Source organism: Zalophus californianus, chromosome 5, assembly GCF_009762305.2.
Source record: "Zalophus californianus isolate mZalCal1 chromosome 5, mZalCal1.pri.v2, whole genome shotgun sequence".
In the NCBI taxonomy this organism is placed as follows: domain Eukaryota; kingdom Metazoa; phylum Chordata; class Mammalia; order Carnivora; family Otariidae; genus Zalophus; species Zalophus californianus.
Window position 1 is genome coordinate 40,007,629 of NC_045599.1, and position 22,914 is coordinate 40,030,542.

Consider the following 22,914-nt stretch of genomic DNA (forward strand, 5'->3'; position numbering starts at 1 on the left):
CCCTGAAGAACAAAACCATGTTTTACTGGAAACAACATGGTGTAGTGAAATGAAAATGGGCTAAATAAGAGTTAAGACCCCAACTGTCTCAAGTGCCAAAGAGTTAAAGTGAATCAAGTGAAGGGGCAGGAGGCTTGGGGGTCAATGAAGCACACACTATATAGAGCACAAGACTCACCAGGAAGAACACCCATTACCCAACTCCAGATGTGTTTGTCATGAGGAGATGTGGACCTAGTGATGCCACATTTTCTTTTTTTTTAAAGATTTATTTACTTATTTGAGAGATAGAGAGAGAGGCAGAGAGAGAGGGAGAGAAATCCTCAAGCAGACTCCCCACTGAGTGTGGAGCCCCATATAGGGCTCAGTCCCAGGACCCGGAGATCATGACCTGAGCCAAAATCAAGAAGAGTCAGCCACTTAGCCGACTAAGCCACCCAGGTGCCCCAGATTTTCTTACTTTCTAAGAGGAGGCAGATACTCAGGTGTTTTTAAAAATGTTAAAATAATATAATCTGAGGATAAAAGTGTGTTTTTAAAAATACTGGGCTGGAAGCACAGATTGTTGTTTACAAGCACTTTACACATGTTTACAAACACTTCCCTGAGCTGGGACCAGTCCACAGGCTCCAGCTTTGAACTACTGTGCTATAAAATCAGATAGATCTTACTTCAATCTCAACTCCAAACTCACTAACTGAATGACTTTGGCTAAGAAATTTAACCTATCCAAGCTTCATTTTCCTCTTGCAAAGTGGGAAGAACAATGCCTCTGTTGTGAGGATTGCAAAAATGGACATGGATGAAAACAGTCTAATAGATACAGAATAGGTACTCAATACAGCTCTTCTCTTTTTGTGGATGACTTAGAAAAAGTAAGTTGTTCTGTTTTCTCCTTTTCATTCTTGTTCTACTCAGAGCATGTCAGATATGCATGTTATTAAGAGGGTCAGGGTTATCTCATTCATTGCTGGAATAAACTGTTTTACTTGAATTATAAAGAAAATTTTAAATGATGGATATCCCCAATTCTAAAGAATAGAGACGAGTCAGCATCAAGTCTGAAAATTTTTTCAGATTGACTCAGGCTTCTTTGCAAAACGACAGTCTCCCGAACAAAATGCTTTTCCACTATTTTATCTACTCCTCTCTGTCATAAAGATCCTTTTGTTAGTCAAACAGCATTTAAGGACATCAAGAATGTGGTAAGTGATGGCACCATATGAACTAAGAATGGATCAATTCTGCTTAGATTACAGTTAACTATACAGCTAAAGATCGATGTTTCAAAGCAAGACGATCACATAAAATAAATTTAGACAGTTAATGTTTTCCAACTATACAAATATTAGTGAAAGTTCAGTAAGCAAATGACCAGTGACTGACTAGCAATATTAATCTTGCCTCTTTACTACCTTCCAGAGCCATTTAGGTCTGATTTCAAAAAATGTAAATAAAGTGAAAGGAGAAAAATATGAAATCATATATTACAGTTAAAAGAGATTGGACAGTATGTGCAGTCAAACTTGTCCAAACAAAAGCATTGGTATGAATCAAGCATGTTTAAGCATGCATTTAGAGACTGGACTCATTTAAATCTATAGGGATAAAAACCTAATGGTCACACAATGGTGGAAGAATCAATTTCCCATATACCAGGCTATTTTCCTGGTTTCAGAGTGTAGCACTGCACCTAGTGGATCCCCAAATGTGCACAGTCTAGGTAAGAAGAGAGCAAGGTGACTAAAATGTTCCTTCTACGTAAAACTAACTAAGGTAAGGGGTTCCTTGTTCCTTCATTTTTTAAAAGCTAGGGTTTATTTTTAATGATTGCTGATGTTTTAGGCATCTGGCTCAAAACATTATAAATTCTATACTTTGTAGATGCTTTTATTCAATGAAGTGTTTTAAAAATAAAAGTAAATCATAATTCAAATGTTTTCCTTAAGAAATCAAAATCATATATTTTCTAAAATGTAAAATTCATTTTATGGTTAACTTAATTGCCACTTAAATTCCTCCTTAACAATGTAGGCGACAGAGACTGAACTAGGGGAGTGGGAGTAATTCTAGGTCTAGGTAACCAGAGCAGAGCAGGTGATGGAGAAACCCCAGTAATTCCAGAGTCCGCATCTTCATAATCTGAATTAGCTAGGAAATTCATAAGAAAGCAAATTTGGGATCTATAATATCTTCAAAACACCTAGATCCTTCTCTCTGTCTTATCAGTACCAATTAGCAGAATTTTGAGAATTCTCATGAGAATTCAGAGTGTTGATTTTTTTGTACACCTCCAGGTTGGGGTTTGTCATATAAAAAATTATTGTCAATTGTCTTGCTATTCTTTTAATGGCTCGTTGGTAGAATGGCACCCATGAGTACAGAATGGTACTCATTTAATAAGCATTCTGACTAGTTGTTTTCATCAGCATCCTTGCATTAAAAAAAGTGGCTTTTGTTCTGGAAAATATGTTTAAAGTAGGTATATCTGACCTAAGAATAGTTTATGGGACACAATATGGATCAGTAATGACCACAGAGTATGAACTCAGCTTATTTTTGGAAGGTAACTCTCTCCATGAAATGCTGCACAAGAAAGGACCAGATAAGGAATGTGGGTAAGAAACATTTGCTTGGTTTACATTTTCCATTGTCGTTATACTGGTAGCATTTTCCAGGGGCATATTTCCAGTTTGGAACAGAAGCCATGAGGAAAATATCACCCTTTTTTCTTGAGCACATGCTCACAAAGCTTTTTTAGAGTCCCAATGATCTCAGCAAATTTCCTTCTTGAAAATAACCAGCGAATTGTTTTCTGACCAAATAGTGTCAACTAAACTTAGTCAGACTTGGTTTTCAATGTATATTTTTGCTGCAGTTAGACTCCAGAATTTCAAGCATTGCAGTAAATGACCTTGATTTAGATTTAAACAAAGAAAGGGAACAAAGACTTCTACCTCATACTTAAGTTTCTGAACTTCCATGAAAGCAAAATGCTGCCTTAATTTATCTTTTGAGTAAGATTATTACTTCCATTTCTGTTTAGTCTTAATTTCTGGATACAGAAATGAAGGGATGATTTATTTACCATTAGTGAATTTACTAGAGTGGATTCCCAGAATAGCAAAATAACTGTGAGTGTGGATCATGTAATTTGATGTTAATAATAAATAAATTACTAATTTACTTTAATAAATTCAGTGAATCCAAAGGTATTTCCTTACCGGTGGTGTCATTATTTCTGACTTGCAATTTAGTTTTGAAAGGGAATAAAAGGAGCCACAGAAATGTTCCCAGCTTTTCTTATTTATGTCATAGCACGTAGTGAACAAGTTTTAATTAGGGATTTTTAAAGTGTTGTGATTTATTGCCTTTAAGAATTTGATTTCCCTTTATCAGAATCTTAGAATCCTGAGAATGTCACAGATATGAATACAATCCACTTTGTTTTTACAGCCAAAATAAAAAGATGAATAATCACTATCCAAAGAACTAACAGTGGAAAGCCATAGGGCAGAGGTCCTTCAGGAGACCAACCATCCATCCACCCATCCATCCATCCATCCATCCAGTCAACCAACATTAATCAAGCATATATGTTGTGCTATGAGATTTGTCATTAGTGGTTTCATTTTCTGCCCTCATAGAGCTTACAAACTACTGAAGGGTAAGGAAAATCAAGTAAGAAAATAAAGAGCTCTATAATTACAACTTTGATAAATGCTATGAAGGAAACCCACAGGGTGCAGAGGATAATAATGAAGATACACTTAAGAAAACCTCTCCAAAGAGTTATATTTAAAGCTCTCCTTAAAGTATAAGGAGATTCCAACCATTCATATATTAAAAGGGGAAGAGTCAGATGACTGGCCTTTTATTTTATTTTTTTGAGGGAGATTGCCAAGATGTGTGAGCTGGGGAGGGGTTGTGAGACAGAGCCCCACCTTGGGCTCCTCACTCAGTGTGGCATCTGCTTGGGATTCTCTCTCTCTCCTTTTCCCTCTGCCCCTCCGCTCGTGTGCTCGTTCTATCTCTAAAAAAAAATAAAAAATAAAATAAAAATAAATAAATAAAATAAATAAATATGCTTTCATTGAGGATTTGACTGGGACACAGAGGTTAAGGCTGTAGGATGCCACTACCATACTGAGGAAAAATGACAAAAATCTGAAAGAAATTTATTTTTGTTTTTTTGCTTGTTTGTGTGCTTATGCATGCATTTGATGACATTTTCTGTGATTCAGACAAAGATTTCATTGACTTGGGCTTAAAACTCACTCATTATGAGCATACAAGAGATAACCAAGGTTAATTTAATACCCATTGTGAGATGTAGTGTCAGGTCAGGCTAACAGAGCTCAGATTTCCTGAAAATAATGTTTGACCCACAGCTGCTGTAAACCAAGCAGGATCTACCTGTGTCATGACAAGTATTTAAAACAAAGTATAAAGACCCCCAAGTGGGGAAAAAAACATCTTGAATCATCAGGGAAAAAAGAGATTAAAAATTTAGTAGAGACATATTTCGTTGACATGGAATGACAGTCACCTTATATAAAGTAAAAGAACTGCAAAACAACGCTTTGAGTATGCTCCCATTAATGAAATTGTATGTCTGAGTGTGTTTATATTCACATGTAAAAAAAAATCTAGAAGGAAATTTTCCAAAATGCTAACAGTAATTATTTCTTGATGGCAGGCTCATGCGTGATTTCCTTTTTGATTTTTTCTTTTCTTTTTATACATTTCTGTATAACCTTTTTTTTTGTTTCTTACAATGATGTATTTTTTAAATGTGAAAAAAAACCTTTAAAAGATAAAATTTAATTGTATTGGTGAATATTGATTTAAAGCAGGATGTCTTTAGTGTGACAGATCTCATGTGTACTGCAAGCTAATTAATTTTAAAGGACACTTCCCAAATGTGGAATGATAGTTCAGATGGCATAATTTGCTCTTTGGCCAGTGCTGAATTGCCAAATAGTCAGACACAGAGTATGTGCCTAGCGCATTAGCAAAACAAGAAAGACACCAAAAAAAAAAAAAGAATATTTTTGGAGAAAAGTATTAAACTTTTTGAAATTTCAGAAAAGTGTAAAAGCATTTGCCTAGGGAAAATATTAGAAAGTTGCTGAACTGATGTACAACTTTTTTATTTTTATAGATTTATTTATTTATTTTAGACAGAGAGAGTGAGTATGGGCCGCACAAGCAGGGGGAGGGGCAAAAGGAGAGGGAGAGAAGCAGACTTCCCAGTAAGCATAGAACATGAAGAGGGGCTCAATTTCAGAACCTGAGATCAAACCAAGAGGTTTCCGGCACCCCCTGATGTATACTATTTAATGATTTAATATCATTTTTAATTTTAAGAACATGTAGGTGAAAAGATGCTTAGGACATATAGGTAGGAGGTATGGCTGAGTTTTTTTCAAGGTCCAGGATCTATAGGAATCTTAATTTGGTCCTAAGCACAGAAAAAAATTATGTTACCTCCTAACCTGGACGTCACAAAAAATAAAGACAATACTTAGCTGTAAAATAAGGGCACCTCAATCCAACGAAGTTCTGATTTTTCCCAGACAATGCTTCTGTGCTTTTCCAAAATATCAAGAATCCCAACTTTTCTCCGAAATTTTTGTGTGCAGCATTTTTGCGTGGGGGGCAGAGGTTGATACCCTAAGCATACATTTAGTCTATTAGCAATTCAACACGATCAAAGAGCAAATCATGACACCTGACATATTCAAATAAAAATTCAAATAAAATGAGTCACATTTAATGCAGATTTACTATATTTGATGTTTTAAAATTCTAATTAGCAAGATAATATGTTAAATGTTCTAACATGGCAGATTTGGGCTCATGGGATTTGGAATCCAGGTCCAATTAGACCATTTACCAAACCCAAACTTGGACAAGTCTAACTTCTCTGAGCCTGTTTCCACTTATTTAAAATAGTTATGATGACACAGTTTTCCTGGCATGACAGAATTTGGGGGAATATTGGATGAGAAAGAAAGAATGTAAAATGACTTTGAGAACTACAAAAGATTATATTAATAAGGCATAATGGTGGTACTTATTACAACTGTATTGTTTTCACATCTGTATATCTTATATACCCCAAGGAAATCCTATGTTGCTAGGATATGCAAATTGTTCTAGTCATATAAGAGCTCTACAAATAGTTTGATTATATGACTGATTGCTCTTGTGTAAAAATACATTTTTAATTGATAGAGTAATACTTGGGGTATAAAACAGGAGGAATTATAACTGACCTCTCATAGTAACACTCAAGTATAAATCTGGTTTATTTATTTCAGAAAAAAACAGAATGTTGAGTTATGTTGAAACTTCCATGATAAATTCGGTTTTCTTTTAGGTTACAATCATGGAAAACAAAGAACTAATCCTTTGATGAACCTATGAGAAATGCAGAACATGGTTTTGTCTTTTCTAAGTCATCCTGATGGAGAGTAGAAGCATGTACATGAAATTGAAATATGTTCTGAGGTCACTTGAAGAAATAAGGAACATCCTATCACAAAGTGAGGAATTAGATAATGTATGTTTTACTTCAATTAAAACAAATTTTACTGAAGTTTAAATGCCAGTCAAAATATTTAATATTCCAATAAGAATGGCATTTCCAAGACAGTGTTTGAGAAATTGAGAATTAATTAAATTAGAATATTGCTAAACAATACATTTAAACAACAACTCACAAGTATCCTTCATATACTTTGTTCTTTCTGACATCACCTTATGGCTCTTGAATTATTTTGTATCTAGACCCCACTCAACCCCATTTTAGTTTTCAAAATTAGCCATACAAAAGGGAATAATTTTAATAGGGCTGTTAAACATCACATTCCAAAAGTTGCTGAAAAAGGACTCTTACGAAGAGGCCAGTGTTCAGTTCCCTACATCGTGACAAGATAACATATATTTTCCAAGCAGATGGTCAATGAAATTCTTTAAAAATATCCAAATTCTGTAACTTAGAAGCCCATTGCAAAATAGAGCCTTACTGTTATAGATCTAGAAGTACCAGATATTAAACAACCAAAGCACACTCTAAAATGGGCAATTTACACTGGAAAAAGCCAGAGAAGTTTTTGAGAAAGAATCTAGCCTACTCCATCCCAAATAAATGCATGTCTAGGTCATACTCTCAGAGGTTTTGATGAAAGAAGAATGCACTGCTTTATCTGGTTGCCCAGTTGACAACACAAATTTGCTATCAGGAAGTTCCACATCCTGTATCTGTAGTCCTCATTCTTCCTAATGAAGTTGAAGCGCATTGACTATATTTTAGGTTCCAAACAACCCCCAGCTCTTCTGAAACAAATGATTGTCATCTCTTAATTTTCTCTTCTCCTAATGAAATAATTCTAGTCTCCTTATCCTTTGTTAGAGAATACAACTTGTCGTCCTTTAAACACACTTCACTTTTGTGTGGCCCCTTAGGAAAGGCCATAAAATTGTCTTAAGCTGTGGGATCCAACACTAGGTCTAAGATTCCCATCCGGGTCTGACCACATAGGTAAAACATGCTACTACTGATAGTTCTGTGCTGACAGCCTACAGTCATTGGCCTCTGCCTAAACTGTACCAACTTCACCTATAAAACCACAACCCAATGAAAACTCAACACAAAGGAAATAAAACAAAGCCCCAAGATAGCTGTATTCATTGCATGAAACAGGGTCAACTAAATGTGTCTTTATTTTTTAAAGCTTATTATAGATATATCTGAAATTTTAATTTTTGGAAGTCAAAAGTAATCATTAAAAGATTTAGGATGCAGTGTGTCATAAAAATTTTATGTGACATATAAGCCCAGTACTTCTTTCCTTGCTCTACTTTATTTAGTTATAATTAGGCATGACTTTACAGAGTTGTCAATCTATATAATATACAATATTCCGTGAGCATATTAAATCCATTCTTCCCATTAAGTCTTCCTATATATAAACCAAATAGAACATCTATTCTCTGAGAAATTAAAACTATAAACTTCATTCAAATACATGTAAAAATTTAAAATGAAGAAGGGGCAGTGTGTAAAATAAAACGCAAGATTAAGATAAAAAATGTTACTTTACATTATAAAAAATGTTTGCACTGACAATGATATGTTTGAGAAGAGATCGATGGATAAAACTAGTCCATATGATGAATGTAATAAATACACTTTTACCTGCAAGGATTTTTCTGGCTTTAATTTAATTAAATCCATTCTCCTGGGTAGTAGTGGAGTCCTGTACCCTACTCATCTTAGGCATCTTCAGTCTCCTGAGCTGCCTTAAAGCCTTGACATAATAAAAGGTCAAGCAGATCCTAGTAAGCATTTGTAAACTACAACAGCCCCCCATTTTGGGCTCACTCTCTTGTTTCATTTCATTGTATAAGCAGGCTAATTTGGAAATAGCTAAGGTACTTGGGAACACCTAGATTTTCAAAACATTCCCACTTTCCTACTTAACCACCTAAAGAAGTGACCCATAATACAACATTTGAGAGAACTGTAAAATGGTGCCTGGATACTGAAGGAATGAAGACCAAATAGCAAGCAGCACTATCAGATAAAATGAATGCATCTCACCTTCCAGCTCATGTGTGCTTCCTGGGACACAAGGCACAAACATGAAAGGGATGGAGCAGAATTTCGAGAAAACTGATTTGTTTCAACATTCACTTGGCAAGAGGCTGAACACAAAATAACACCTCAAGGCACCTCCCTTTCCCATCATTGTAAATTCAGGGCTCTCAAGTCACCCCCCCCCACCCTGGCAAAACCAATTAAAAATAAAGAAAAGAGGCAGGCTATGAATTTGCATCTAGTACTACGATACAGATTAAATGATAGGCATCTGTCCTAATTGGTCACAATGAAACTAAGGGACAATAACAAGAATAAATCTCACATTAATCCAAATGAAGCCAATGAATAATACAAACCAGAAGCACAGTTTCAAAAATATGCAATTACCTCCAAGCATGCAAGGGCATTTATAACCCATAAATATGATTGCAGAGCGCAGTAAGCATATAAATATATTTCATAAATGACTACTTATGCTAAGAAACATGTGTATATATGATATGCATACCCATAGGATATACATTTGTATGTTCACAATCACATCTACCTACTAAAAATCAAACTCCATCCAGCAAATGGTTTCTCAACAAGAGTACATTAGAATATGAAATAGAATGCTAAATTCTGAGGCCACCTTTTCTTAGCGATAAAGGAAATAAGCAAAATCACCTCATAATTAGGCCAGGAAGCTTAAGAGACACTCAAATGGGTTTCTGAGGAAGGCCCAACCCTGTATGTGAGAGCTGCAAATTAAACCAGTCCTTTCAATAACACCCATTTCTTGTTAGCTCTTTTTCCACCCCCTGATTCTGCTGCTAAGCTTGGAAGGAAAGGAACCAAGTGGCTCAGTCTGCATTCTGAGCCAGTTCAAGATAAAATCAGAACACCATTTTTTCTTTTTTAAACACAGCGGATGCTTTCTTACTTCTCTCTTCCTGGCAACCTTCCTCTCTCTCCATCCCCATCTCTGTCTCCACATCTTCCTCCCCTACTCCGAGGGAGTCATTGTTCAAGTGCTGGCCACAAATGTACACTCAGGTCCATTAACCGGCAGCTAAACCAAGAAGATAGCCCCCACAGTCTCCTACTCACCATGCTGAGACCCGGAGAAGCTGCTGAAAGGAGGGAAAGATGCAAACTGAATCCATTTTCCTTGTGACCGAGTCGGATGCAGCCTCCGAACCCAACATCGGCAGCTGCTGCTGGGAATTTGTTCCCTCGCTCTCTGGTTGGCGATGGTGCGAACAGGAACCACCCTTCCAGCCTCACTAGAGCATCAGCAGTCGAGGCGGCGGAGCAGCGGCATCACCACCTGCCTCCTCCCTCTCGGAGGATGGGGTGAGCTCAGAAGCAGCCAGGAACTTGCAGCAGACACCTCCTCTGGCTCCTCCTCTCCTGCCCCCTCCCCCAAAGCCCCACCCCTGCTGCGGTAGAGGCTGCCGGTCCCGGCCGCTGCTGGTTGTCATGGCAACGACCAATGGTGAGCCACCAGACTAAGGGGGAGGGGAGATGGGTGAAATGAGCTACAGGGGCTGGAGGGGAGTGAGTTTTGTGCTGCTGCCCTCTGGGATGCTCTTGGTCTCTCCTACCTGGACTCTGGGTCTTTAAAAATGGGGCAAAGGTGTATAGACACAGGAAGAGAATCATTTAAATGTAGTCCAAATCAAGACTGAAACATACAAAATAACTTAGCTATTTGTTGCACTTACTATGGTTTTCCAACACAACCTATTAAAATTTGCCATCAGAAAAAAATAATAACAAATGGGGAAAATCATATCGTGTACTGGGAGATTATAATTACTCCAAACATGTTTGTCCTTGATGGTATCTTTTATTCAATGTCACTCAAGATTGTTAAAAAGCAAAGTAAGTGGCTGGACTTTACAATAAAGTAAGAGTCTGATTCCTTAGCACTACCCTCTGCTTGTTCTTCTCAAGTGAGTCACTTGGTCTCACTGTTTTTCCAGTTCTCTCCCTGAACAGGACTTGGAGGTATATGGCACTCCCTTGTGGAAAAGGAAGTTGGCACAGAGGGAACAGAAATTTCTTGAGCAACCACATGGTTCTCAGGAACACCCAACAGTTGGTGGATAGTTCCAAACCTTTGGAATGTCAAACTCCTGGAGTGTTAAGTTTCCTGCAGAAAATTCTAAGCCATTTTCATGGACGCCATTTTCATGGATGCCTTGGAGTTCCCAAGCCAGCTGGTAGTCAGGATGGTAGGTAGAAAAAAGAAAGTAAAATCAGCAGTGTTTTGAGTTCTTTGTGAGTTCTCTTTAGTTCTAACTATAAATTATAAATGACACTAGTATTTGTCTCATGCAGTAGTTGTAAAGAGCAAATGAAATAATGCATTAATAGCCCTTGGCATGTAGTAAGCGTGCAAATAAATGTTTACTAGTAGTAGTAGTACCTTGTACTTAATTCAAGGGCTCGAGGAAATAGCATGGCAAATTCAGACAAGGCGAGAAAACAATACATGACAGATGTGTTGGTGATGATGATGGCAAAGACAGAGAGATCCTGAAAGAAGAAAAGTTCTCTAAAATGTGACAGTCGAGGATATTCTAAGTCTTAAAGGACTTAGATAAATTTCCCAAATTCATATAGCTAATTAATGATATGGCCACAATGAAAACTCTGACCCTTCTAATACTAACATTTGCTCCCCCCAATCATTACAGTTTTCTGCCACTACTCCATGGAATGGAGATACCCTTTGTTCTTAACCTATAGGGTTATTTATAAGTTCAAATAGGATTAAGGTAATTTTCAGAGTCAGACAGCCTGGGATCCATTTCTGGTGCCAGTATTTACTATAAATATGACTTGACACACAATAATTAACTTCCCTGAACCGATGTTTTTGGAAATAATCATAGAACCTCATGGAGTCACCATGAGAATTGAACGGAATGATGTATGCAGAGCATTAACACAGTGTCTAGCACATAGTAACTGTTCAATAAATGGTAGCTATGATTATTTGTTACTCATTCTTAAGTAATTAATATTAAAATGTAAGATTTTTTTTTTCCTAGATGGGATCACTCTTGATGCCAGGGCCTTATTCTAACAAAACTAACTTGAAGATAATTAGGTGGTCAAGGAAAGGGCTGCAGTCAACCCCATGACCATCCTTGGCCTTACCTCTTGGTCCTCTACCAAGGGAAGCCGGCATCCTACTCTGTGCAGCTGGTGGCTCCTGCCTCCCCCCAGAGACTGAGCCACTATGTAGTCTGCACATACTTCCACACGAGCATCACGTAAGTGTAGTCATGCAACAGAAAGGAATGGGTTGTCTTGCTTTCTTGTGTGTGTTCTCCTCTGTATTTCACCTTCTGTTGTCTCCACAGAGATGGTTCTATAAGTAAGCAGAAAGGAAAGCTGCAGGCTGTAGAAGCTCAGGCATGTCTGGGTGACACAACCCTCCCCACCAGCCTTGTGAGGGAGCATGTCATCTTTCACACCAAGAGCTGACTTGGTTGGGGTGAGCCATTCCAGTTTTCTCTCCTCCCATCAACAAAGGCAGAATCAACTGGGGGAGAAAACAGTGTTTGGTGTTCAAACAATTTAGTCATTCAAATGCTCTCCCACCTTTTACCATATCCATGAAGCACTGTATTTATTATTTTACAATAGTTTTTTTAAAAAATACTTAATTATTTACTATTTAATCTACTTTATTTGTTATTTTAAAATGAAATTTGTCTCTGCCTTCAGTAGAATATAAATAAAAATAAGCATGGTAAAAAGAGTGTCCTCAGAGAAAGGAACTTAAAGCAAAATCATACATTTTGGGGGGCTGAAACAGACACTAACTTTATTTGTAATATTTTTTTATACTTTTAAAATTTCATTCCTGCTCTCCATTGCCATCTCCTCTTAATCATGCTTTATTTTTCCATGGTATTTGTCATCTTCTATTATACTATATTATTTATTTGTGCTTCTACATATTTTGTTATGTTTCTCTCCACTAGAATGTAAGCTATGAAAGGGCAGGGATTTTTGTTTGCTTATGTTTCTGAACAGTCCCTGACCTGTAACAAATATTAATCCGTAAATATTTGTTGAATGAATAAACCAGTAAATAAATAAAATATCAACAACTTCTGCATTGAATCATGGCTATATAAGCTATTGTTAGAATATTATTTGTCCAGTTACATATTTTTGATATTTCTCAAGATTAAAAACTAAGATAATTACACAAATTATCTTATTAGCATAATGCATATTAGCATAATGTCTATCTGATACATATTTTAAATATACATAGTTATGAAAATGGAAACGTTTGCTCATGCATATTCAAAGTCATCTAGCATATCGCCGGTAGTATGCATGGTGTTCAGAAATACTGATTTTGTTCTAAGAATGTCTTCTCCAGTAGTACTAACAGTGAGCAGACTGTCTACCTCTTCTGGGACCTTTCCAATTTTGACTTCTGGATTCTATGAGATGTCTGAAAAAGTACAGGGTGTGGGTCTTGGCTCTAAAAGCGGCATTAAATTTTCAGGAGAAACCACAGCATAATGGGAGGAAGCTGCAAAGTGTAGGCTCTGAAGACAGACTTTTTGGAATGAGTTCATGCTTCACCATTTGTTTTCTGAATGACCTTGGGCAAGCTGTTTAATTTCTGTATGCCTCAGTTCCTTCATTATATGACATGCTAGGAGTACCTACTTCATTGGATTGTTCTGAAGATCCAAGTTATTGTTGCAAAAAGCTAACAAGTACCTGGCATATAATAAACAATAGATAATATGTAGCTCACACCATTATAAATATCATTTTAAATAACTATGGTTATGCATAGCATATTATTCTGGATGTTTCCAAAACACTCAAATCACTCAAGGTTATTCTAAGAACTTGTTATGACTGCAGACCGGCTTTCAGCAGACCATGAGGATTTCTACAGATGTTTACCTCAGAGATAGGCCAATGTCTTGATTTCCCTAAAAAGGGGACAAAAAGGGAGAAGTCCCAGTCAGAAGTGAATGTTTATTCTTTGTCTACTCTGTAAGAGGTTATTGACATATTATGTATTTACAGAGAACATTAAATGTAAGCTGTCAGGATCTTTATGAGTTCGTTAAGAAAAAAACACATCATTTGGACCTCACTGCATATCCTTTATCAATACTACCAGTAATGGGGCACCTGGCTAGCTCAGTCGGTAGGGCATGTGACTCTTTTTTTTTTTATTATTATTCATTTATTGAGAGAGAGAGATAGAATGGTAGAGAGAGAGCATGAGAAGGAAGAAGGTCAGAGAGAGAAGCAAACTCCCCGCCAAGCAGGGAGCCCGATGCAGGACTCGATCCCCGGACTCCAGGATCATGACCTGAGCCGAAGGCAGTCGCTTAACCGACTGAGCCATCCAGGCGCCCGAGCATGTGACTCTTGATCTTGGGGTTGTAAGTCTGGGTGTAGAGATTACTTAAAAGAAAATAATCTTAAAAAAAATACTACCAGTAAGCAAAAATATTAGAACCCTCCCCTGAACTCCATACACCCAAAGCCAACCATCTTATGAATGACTGCCTGCATAGTAGGTGGACACACTGGCCTTTGCTCACCCTGTTCTCTGCCCCAATTCTTCAATCTTAATGATTTCTCCATCACCTCCTTTGGGGAGTCTTCAACAACCATACCAGGATTAGGATTAGAAGTGATGTTCCCATTGTCCCCTGTCACATCTTTATTGCTGCCCTCATGATGTTGAATGGCAAATAGTTTTTTCTTTGTCTTTCTTTCCTATTTGACTGTAAGCACTTTGAGGTCAGGAATATACTGTTCATTCATTCATTTATTGCTATGCCAACCTAACAAATATTTATTGCCAGCTGCTACTGTGTGCTGTCCTAGGTGCTACAGATATAGCTGTGACTAAGACAACATGAACACGCTCTCCATGGAGCTAATAATCTAAAAGGAATGACAGATTACATAATTACACGTAATTAAATTATGTTGAAGGCTACAACAGAGAACCATCAGAAGTTCTGATAGCATATAAAGGGAAGATATAACCGAGTTTAGGAGCCAAGGAAGATATTACCGGTGAGATAATAGGGTAGGGTAGGGGCAGTTGGTTTCAGAAGAAAGGAAATGTACACAGGTGCTGAAATGTGCAAGAACTTGCAAGTTACTCACATTTTATTTAATGTTGGTACCTAGCACAGTATTTGTGCATATTATGGGCACTTAGGTGTTTGTTGAAAGAATTTGCCTCCTTCCCCCCAACCACTCACACACATAAGCACACAACTTCTTTCCATCATGTTTTTTTCTGTTAATTTATTTGAAGAGTTAGAGTTTGTCAATAGCTAAGGAGCTGACAGGCTGTGTGGGATGAGAAGGAATGATGGGAGGCCAAAAGATTAACTGTTTCTACAGTAGAAAAAGAGGTGTAATGCTAACAGCGACCACTGTTCCAGTACAGATTTATTAAGTAAGATTTACATGATAATACAAACCTTTTGCTCTGATATTGAAACGTGAGGTAGTTTTTCCCCTTCAGGTCCAGGGCAGTTGTATATTACCCACTGGCAGACAACACATGGACTTAGGTTACCAGCAAATCAGGGACACCAAAGAAATGAGAAAACTTCCATTTCAGTGGCCTTTTCCAAGATTTTGCAATCAGAAAATCTACAAATAAGCTGGTTTGATTTCAGAATATATGCAAGTTTCATTTTAATTTTAGCATACTTTTTACTTTTAGTTGTCTATGGGAGGCACCATAATTTCCGTAATTCTTATAGTGCCTAGTAACTCAAAACATCTTATTACACACAGCACTGAGAGGGGAGAACATAAGCTACGTAACACAAAAAGCACATGCATCCCAGAGTGAACTGTCATGATGGAGCTTACAGTCTAGCGGGTGGGACAGCCAAAGAACAAGAAATCAAACCACTAAAATAATAGGAAATTTTCATGGGGTTCCTGAGTGGTTCAGGCGATTAAACATCCAACTTTTGATTTTGCTCAGGTCATGATCTCAGGGTCCTGGGATCAACTCCCACCTCTGGCTCTGCACTCAGTGTGTAGTCTACTTGAGATTCTCTCTCTCCCTCTGACCTTCCCCCCACTCATTGGCACACACACTCTCTCTCTCTCTCAAAATAAGTAAATAAAATCTTTTTTAAAAATAGCAAATTTTCACAAGTGCTATGAAGCAATGAACCAGAGAGGAAGATAAGGAATGGGGGTGGGGAGAATGGGCATGACTCACTATGGAGGCGGCATTTAAACTGAGAAATGAAGTATGGATTATGGCAGTTATGTAGGAGCTGAGTAAAGAGAGGTTCACATGGAAGGATGAGCTCTGAGGAGAGAGAAAGTCAGGAATAAGAAATACTTTTGATGGTCAGTATAGCTGGAAATGGTGAGTGTGGTAGAAAGTGGCAAGAAGGGAAGTTGGGAAGGTGGGCAGGAACCAAATTATGCAGCACCTTGTAGCCCACTCTCAGGTAATTGGAGTTCTTTTGTAAATGTAGTGAAGAGCCATTGAAGATTTTAAATTCGGTTTAAAGTATTATGGGGAAGGAATTGGTAGTGGGTAAAAGTGGATGCCAGTAGGGTGCTGTGGACATCTAGGCTGGAGGTGATATTGGTTATATGAGGTAGTATCAGTGGATATAGAAAAAATTAAACTATTTTGAATGAATACATTTGAGAGGTGGCACTGTGAGGACTTGTTGGTTGATTGGATGCTGGAGCTGAAGGAGAGGGAGATAGCAAGATCGTTTCTAAGTAGACAGCCAACTCTTCCATTTCAGAGGTCACGCTGGTCCCTTCTATAGGGAGGAAAGGCCTCAGCACTCTGACTCTGGGAAAGTGTGGGGAAACATGAAGGGTTCTAAGTGCCCCACTTTCAGGGGCCTTTCCTCCCTCCCTCCCCAGGTCTAGTGCTCTGGAGAATTAGGCATTAACCACCAGTCCATGTGCTGGACAAGTCACTGATGAGCTCATGGCAATAGAAGCAACTTGGCTGAGAAGGGCAGATGAGGCCTGGAAGAATACCATAATTTTGATTCAGAAAATCCCCCAGATCTGGAGAAGTGGATTGCCATCAAGAAACGGCCTTCCCGGAGAACCCTCCTACACTGTTGATGGGAATGCAAGCTGGTGCAGCCACTCTGGAAAACAGTATGGAGGTTCCTCAAAAAGCTGAAAACAGAGCTACCCTGCAACCCAGCAATTGCACTACTGGGTATTTACCCCAAAGATACAAATGTAGTGATCTGAAGGGGTACCTGCACCCCAGTGTTTAGAGCAGCAATGTCCACCACAATGGCCAAACTATGGAAAGAGCCTGGATGTCCATCAACAGATGAATGGATAAAGAAGATGTGGTATATACATGCAATGGAATACTACTCAGCCATCAAAAAATTTGAAATCTTGCCATTTGCAACAATGTGGATGGAACTAGAGGGTATTATGCTAAGCAACTTATGCTAAGTCAATCAGAGAAAGACAATTATCATATGATCTCACCAATATGAGGACATTGAAAAACAAGACAGAGGATCATAGGGGAAGGGAGGAGAAAATGAAACAAGACAAAACCAGAGAGGAAAACAAACCATAAGAGACTCTTAATCTCAGGAAACAAACTGAGGGTTGCTGGAGTGGAGGGGGAGTGGGAAGGATGGGGTGGCTGGGTTATGGACATTGGGGAGGGTATGTGCTATGGTGAGCGCTGTGAGTTGTGTAAGACTGATGAATCACAAACCTGTACCCCTGATACAAATAATACCTTATATGTTAATTTTAAAAAAAAAGAAATCTGAATAAAAAAAGAAAGAAAAAGAAAGAAAGAAAGAAAGAAAGAAAGAAAGAAAGAAAGAAAGAAAGAAAGAAAGAAAGAAAGAAAGAAAGAAAGAAAGAAAGAAAGAGAAAGAAAGAAATGGCCTTCCTCTGATGCCTGGGTGGCTCAGTCGGTTAAACGTTTAAACATCTGCCTTTTGGGCGCCTGAGTGGCTCAGTTGGTTAAGCGACTGCCTTCGGCTCAGGTCATGATCCTGGAGTCCTGGGATCGGGTCCCGCATCGGACTCCCTGCTCAGCAGGGAGACTGCTTCTCCCTCTGACCCTCTTCCCTCTCGTGCTCTCTATCTCTCACTCTCTCTCTCAAATAAATAAAATCTTAAAAAAAAAAAAAAAAAAACATCTGCCTTTGGCTCAGGGATCGAGTCCCGCATCTGGCTCCTTGCTCAGCAGGGAGCCCGCTTCTCCCTCTACCTGCCGCTCCCCTTGCTTGTGCGTGCCCGCATTCTCTCTTTCTCTGATAAAAAAAATAAATAAAAACTTAGAAAAGAAATGGCCTTCCTCTCCTCTGAGCCTCCTGAACATCTAAACCATATTCTCTTCCACAACTAGTTTGGCTTCTTCCGGGGTTACAGTCCCAAGCCTGCCACCTTCTAACCGTGAGACCCTGTAACCATATCCTCCCTCAGCCTCAATGTCCTCCTCTATGAAGCCAGGGTAGAAATCGCCTTTGCCTACTAAATGAAGATCTAAATGAATTATGTTTATAAAAACCTTAGCACATGACTGGCATGTAGACAGGTCTCTGTGAGTTCTAGCTCTTCTGTTATACCCAACCCCACAGCTGAACATTTCTTATGAAAGCCTTTATAGCCCCAAACATTTGCCCACAGATCTCAAATTTTAGAAAATGTTCCCTCCCACCTCCAACCCTCCCAAATTATCTTTTAGATACCTCAAACAGGACTTACTTTCATCTGGCAGGTATGCTAGGGGCAGAGGCACTGAAAAGAGAAAAGGGTTGTCTATAAGTGGAGTTTACAGACTGCCTGGTCTGTCTCATATTTATGAGCCAACTTTCTTTAAATATTTACATTTTATTACTATTCGATTTGTTTCTTACAGTTGATCTGAAGTGTGAAATTGGGAGCCTGGAGCTTGCTAACACTTCCATGTTAGAAAAATGCACAGTGAAGGAATTTGAGTTCTGTGGGTTCCCCGCACTCCCACACCGAGGACAACAAAACCTTGTGAGGAAATCTTCGAGATGTCTGTGTCTGCCCACTGCCTCCTCCTGAGGCACTCCTGCTTAACAGGCCCCTAGTTCTAGCCCCTGGTACAAGCTAAGGGGCCTTTCAAAGCTGAAGAGCCAGAGACTCCCATTATGGACCAAGTGGACTTGATTCTAGCATAGGGATGTTGGAGGGAGGCTAGGTCAAACCCAGAGAGGGAGAGCTCAATTTTGGGAAAGCCACTTTCCTACTTTTAACTCTTTTAAGCCTCTTTTCTTTTATCTTAATTCCAAATTCCTTCACTTTTCTCGGCATCTGTTTCTCCTTATAATAAACTTCTCAGTCTTTAACGAAACCCAAACCATCTCTCAAATGAATCTGTAAATCTCTTAACTCTTGTTGATGTCTAGTTTTCAAAATGATAAAATTGGGACCCTCAGGCAAATGTAAAATGTACACATCAATGATTTTATTTTAATTAGCTAATTAATCAGAGGACCTATAAGATGCTAAAACTGGCCCAAAGAGCATTTGAAAAGCTAGATATTTATAGGGAGAACAGAAATGAGACGACAAGAGTGGTTTTACTTATACAGTCTCATGTGAACTTTAAGCCTTGAGATACAAATTTATGCACAGGATTAATCTTTATGACCCTGAATAAACTATGCTTCTGGTCGATCTTTTGTAGGTCATACTAGCCAGTCCTGTACCACCTGAATCAACAGATGAAATGAATATTAATCTCTTCTTTTGTCCCGGGCAGAAACTTCACACAGGATGTTAAGGGCACAGTGGTCTGATACTAAAGTCAAAGAAATGGAATGTCATACCCTTTCCCCTAACCTCTCTAGGTCTTATCAGATGATTTTTTAACTTCATCAACTGGGTCACAACATGCCAAGGACAACAAAACCTTTTAAGGAAATCTTCGAGATGTCTTGTGTCTGCCCACTGCCTCCTTCTGGCAAAGTTAAATTTCGGGGTTCTCATTTCATGCAATGTCTTCATCTCTCACAAAATCCTCCCATTTTATAACTATATTTATGGCAGAGAGATAAATAACAGAAAGTATAGGATAAAAAAGGAGAATGGGTGAAAACAATGTTTCCAGGTGGAACATAGCCCTGGGCCTTACATCAGCCTGGACCTCACCACACTGGGGGTTGGGGTGGGTTAGGGTTGGAGGAGGGTGGTGTCAGGTCTTCTGTATTTTGTGTGGAAACTGAAAGATCCATCCTACTCAACACTTCCGCGCACTGGGGCCCAACTAGTCTTGCTTTGCCAACTCTTCTAAAGGAGGCAGAGAAAATTATTCTAACCTCACTGAAAGAGCTTTACATGGAGAGAAAAAGAGCTTTCTCTTTCCCTCAAAGAGCATAAGGCAGAGGTGCGAGTGAACCCTCCCTACTTTGAAAGGAACTGTTAAGCATGTCTGCCTGACAAGGATGGTGGGCATCGGTGGGCAGGGTGAACTGGTACACTACCACTCCATGGAGGAGACATGGCCTTATGCAAAGCGGTGGGAAGCATAGCAGACCACATGTTAGAAGCATCTAGAAGCAGCAGGGTCTGCGTGTTTAGTGACACCAAGGAAAACCTAGTTGTGAGAAGGGAAGACCAGAAGCTGCTACACTGATTCTTGAGCTCACATACTAATCCTTTTGGTGACTTAGAGAGAAATATTGAAACAGAAGATGTGGAGGGCTTAGGGAGTGTATTTGGCAGGAATGTGACCTACCTTTCAGTGTGAGTATGTCAGGGCTCATTCATTCACCCAGGCAAGTCAGGGTTCAGGATCTCTTGGTTATACAACAAGCAGCTATTTTTAGGTTTCATCTCCAACCCCTAATATCCTCCTTGCAGTCAGGTAAATTGAGAGTGAGCTACAGACACAAAGTGCAGCATCATGCTATGTCCCCATCATTTGTCTGAGTTTTCATGCTTCCTCACCTCCATAACACAGTGTGGTAGGACAGGGGTAGAAAAACACAGATTTTTACTCAGAGAAGTTGCTCATGCCCAAACCACCTATTATTTTCACTGTTTGTCTTCATAAAAAAGAATTTCTTGAAGGCACAGGAAGAAAAGAAGGATTTTTGCTTCATGAGTTTCCCTTGATTTGTCTAGTGTGGTCTGGCAGAGGCCTTCATAGCCCAGAGTCACTGTAAGAAACCAAGCCAGGAGAAAGAACATCATGCCTCTCCTGTTCCATAGAACTCTAAGTTCTGTGGCCCCTACTTCTCTAGCGCCCCTTCCAATGGAAGGTCCTCTTAGGAAGCCTTCCACAAATGCAGCCCCAGTTTCCTATAGAGTTCTGATAGCCACACTTGTGGGCATTACAGACAGTCCATGGGTTTTACACCTCCGAGAACCCCTGAGGGGTCACTTACATCATCCCAATTCTAGGTAGATTTAGATTTTACATTAATACTATGGAAAGTTGGGCCAGACCCTTTCCCCAAGTTTTGGGTGTTTGGCCTTCAATATGAGAGCAGAGGATCAGTGGTAGAATCAAGACTGTATTACTGTTAGACCATCCTCATATCTTGTGAAAGGGTTATGCATTAGAACGCCACGAATAGTGAATTTCAGGCTACTGTATCATCTGAGATGAGACTTTAAAAGTCATTATAGTGGGAGAAAATTAAAACTGAGTGAGAAAAATGTCCCTTCTTTCTACATCTCCAAACAGCTCAATTTCCAAGCCTTCTTTATTTTATCCATAGTCACTGAGTAACTGGAGACCCAGACAAGAGGAATAGATCACACTGCTTCGTGATTATTTTTGCTAGATTCCCAGCAAGCTGTAATTGGCCTTTGTAACATGGGACAATTTTTAAATACAAGAGCAAAAGGAGATGTGGCATATTGAACTTCATACAAATTCCTCTGTAACTTTTTTTAAGATTTTATTTATTTATTTGAGAGAGAGAGGGCGCACAAGCAGGGGGGGCAGCAGAGGGAGAGGGAGAAGGAGGCTCCCCACTGAGCAGGGATCCCGATGTAGGACTCGATCCCAGGACCCCAGGATCATGACCTAAGCTGAAGGCAGTCGCTGAGCCAACTGAGCCACCCAGGAGTCCTCCTCTGTAATTCTTAAGATTTGTCTAGCCTTCATAATTGAGAGTAGAACTTTATTCTTTCTTTTGATACAGTGGAATGACTAGTGACTATCTGGTTTTAATACTTAATTACTTTGGATTAAAACACCTACTGTGAATCAGAGGTAATGAGGCTCCCAATATTTTCTCCATTTTCCAACCACTTTTAATTTGGCCCTTAGACATAATAGCATGAAGATGTCAAAGAGAAAGAGCAAAGTGTTTTATGTCATGTAATGCCCTAATTTCCCAGAATTTTCTGGAAAATGACCTGGGTCTGACTTTATGCAGAGATCGGTACAGAGATATTGTAGAACAAGTGTAGGTTTGTTTCCTATATCTTCCCTGAAGAAGTCTTCATTTCCCAGACCTCAGTATGGGATATAATGCCAGGAGAATATTTTATGTCTAACTGGCCCCTGTGACCTAAATTAGACTAAGTCAAAGGCCTGGCCTTTTGTAGGTCATCATGACAATCTTTGTTATCTCTTGACCAAAAGTTGGAATGAGTATTAGTTTCTGAGCCTCAGTTCCTCAGATCAACCTGGGTAAGTCTCTATAATCAGGATTTTAGGAGCAAGTGATATGAGACCAAGAAAAAAGAGCTTCATACTTGGCTACAAACATCTCCTGGGCTCCCCAGATTTCTTTAATCTAAGCTTTAGCTAATACAGCACCAAACAACTGTTTGGTTCATCCAATGTCCTCAATTCTCTTCCATCCCTTCCTCCATTCTGCTCCCTATTCTCAGGTCAGACAGATTCATGTATAAAATGGTGGATGAGAAGATGGTTGAGATTGAAAATTCCAAGTACATGATGACAATTTTTTAGTCCAGAGCTTGGTCTTGGAGAGGATTCCTGATGCTATTTCTCTTCTTTTCTTCCAAGACATATTGGAGTGAAGAGCCACCAGCATTCCTAGTGTCCTGTAGTAGCACATCTCCCCTCCACCTTCACTGCTCAATAGAGAAGTGACTCCATAGCTGTTATCAAGGTCCCTGGAAGACCCTTAGTCTTTCTGGCTGTGCATGGCAGCTGCAATTGGAAACCAGAAATGTACCTTTCCTTCTCCAGTGAAAAGACTTCTTCACTGAAACACATCTTGCTTAACTCTTCCTCCCGTCTTGCCTTGATTAGAAATTCATCAATAAAATATTGAATATCACCCTGCCCC

At 39.0% G+C, this 22,914-nt stretch overlaps 1 protein-coding gene and 1 long non-coding RNA gene across 5 annotated transcripts in view; both read right to left on the reverse strand.

Moving 5' to 3' along the window:
* JAKMIP2 (janus kinase and microtubule interacting protein 2) overlaps positions 1 to 10,002 on the reverse strand; it is a 163,046-nt gene extending 153,044 nt beyond the window's left edge. For all 3 annotated transcript variants that reach the window (XM_027606594.2, XM_027606593.2, XM_027606588.2), the window contains exon 1: positions 9,704 to 10,002. The gene's annotated coding sequence lies outside the window, so the exon portion shown is untranslated. The remainder of the gene's footprint in view (positions 1 to 9,703) is intronic.
* A 433-nt stretch (positions 10,003 to 10,435) lies between these two features.
* LOC113929592 overlaps positions 10,436 to 22,914 on the reverse strand; it is a 28,869-nt gene continuing 16,390 nt past the window's right edge. Inside the window, exons 3-7 of one of the 2 annotated variants that reach the window (XR_004820100.1) lie at positions 18,374 to 18,406; positions 13,550 to 13,578; positions 11,765 to 11,978; positions 11,028 to 11,137; positions 10,436 to 10,818 (exon numbers count right to left, since the gene is read on the reverse strand). This is a non-coding gene — a long non-coding RNA (uncharacterized LOC113929592). The remainder of the gene's footprint in view (positions 10,819 to 11,027; positions 11,138 to 11,764; positions 11,979 to 13,549; positions 13,579 to 18,373; positions 18,407 to 22,914) is intronic. The other variant, XR_004820099.1, reaches the window with a different exon arrangement.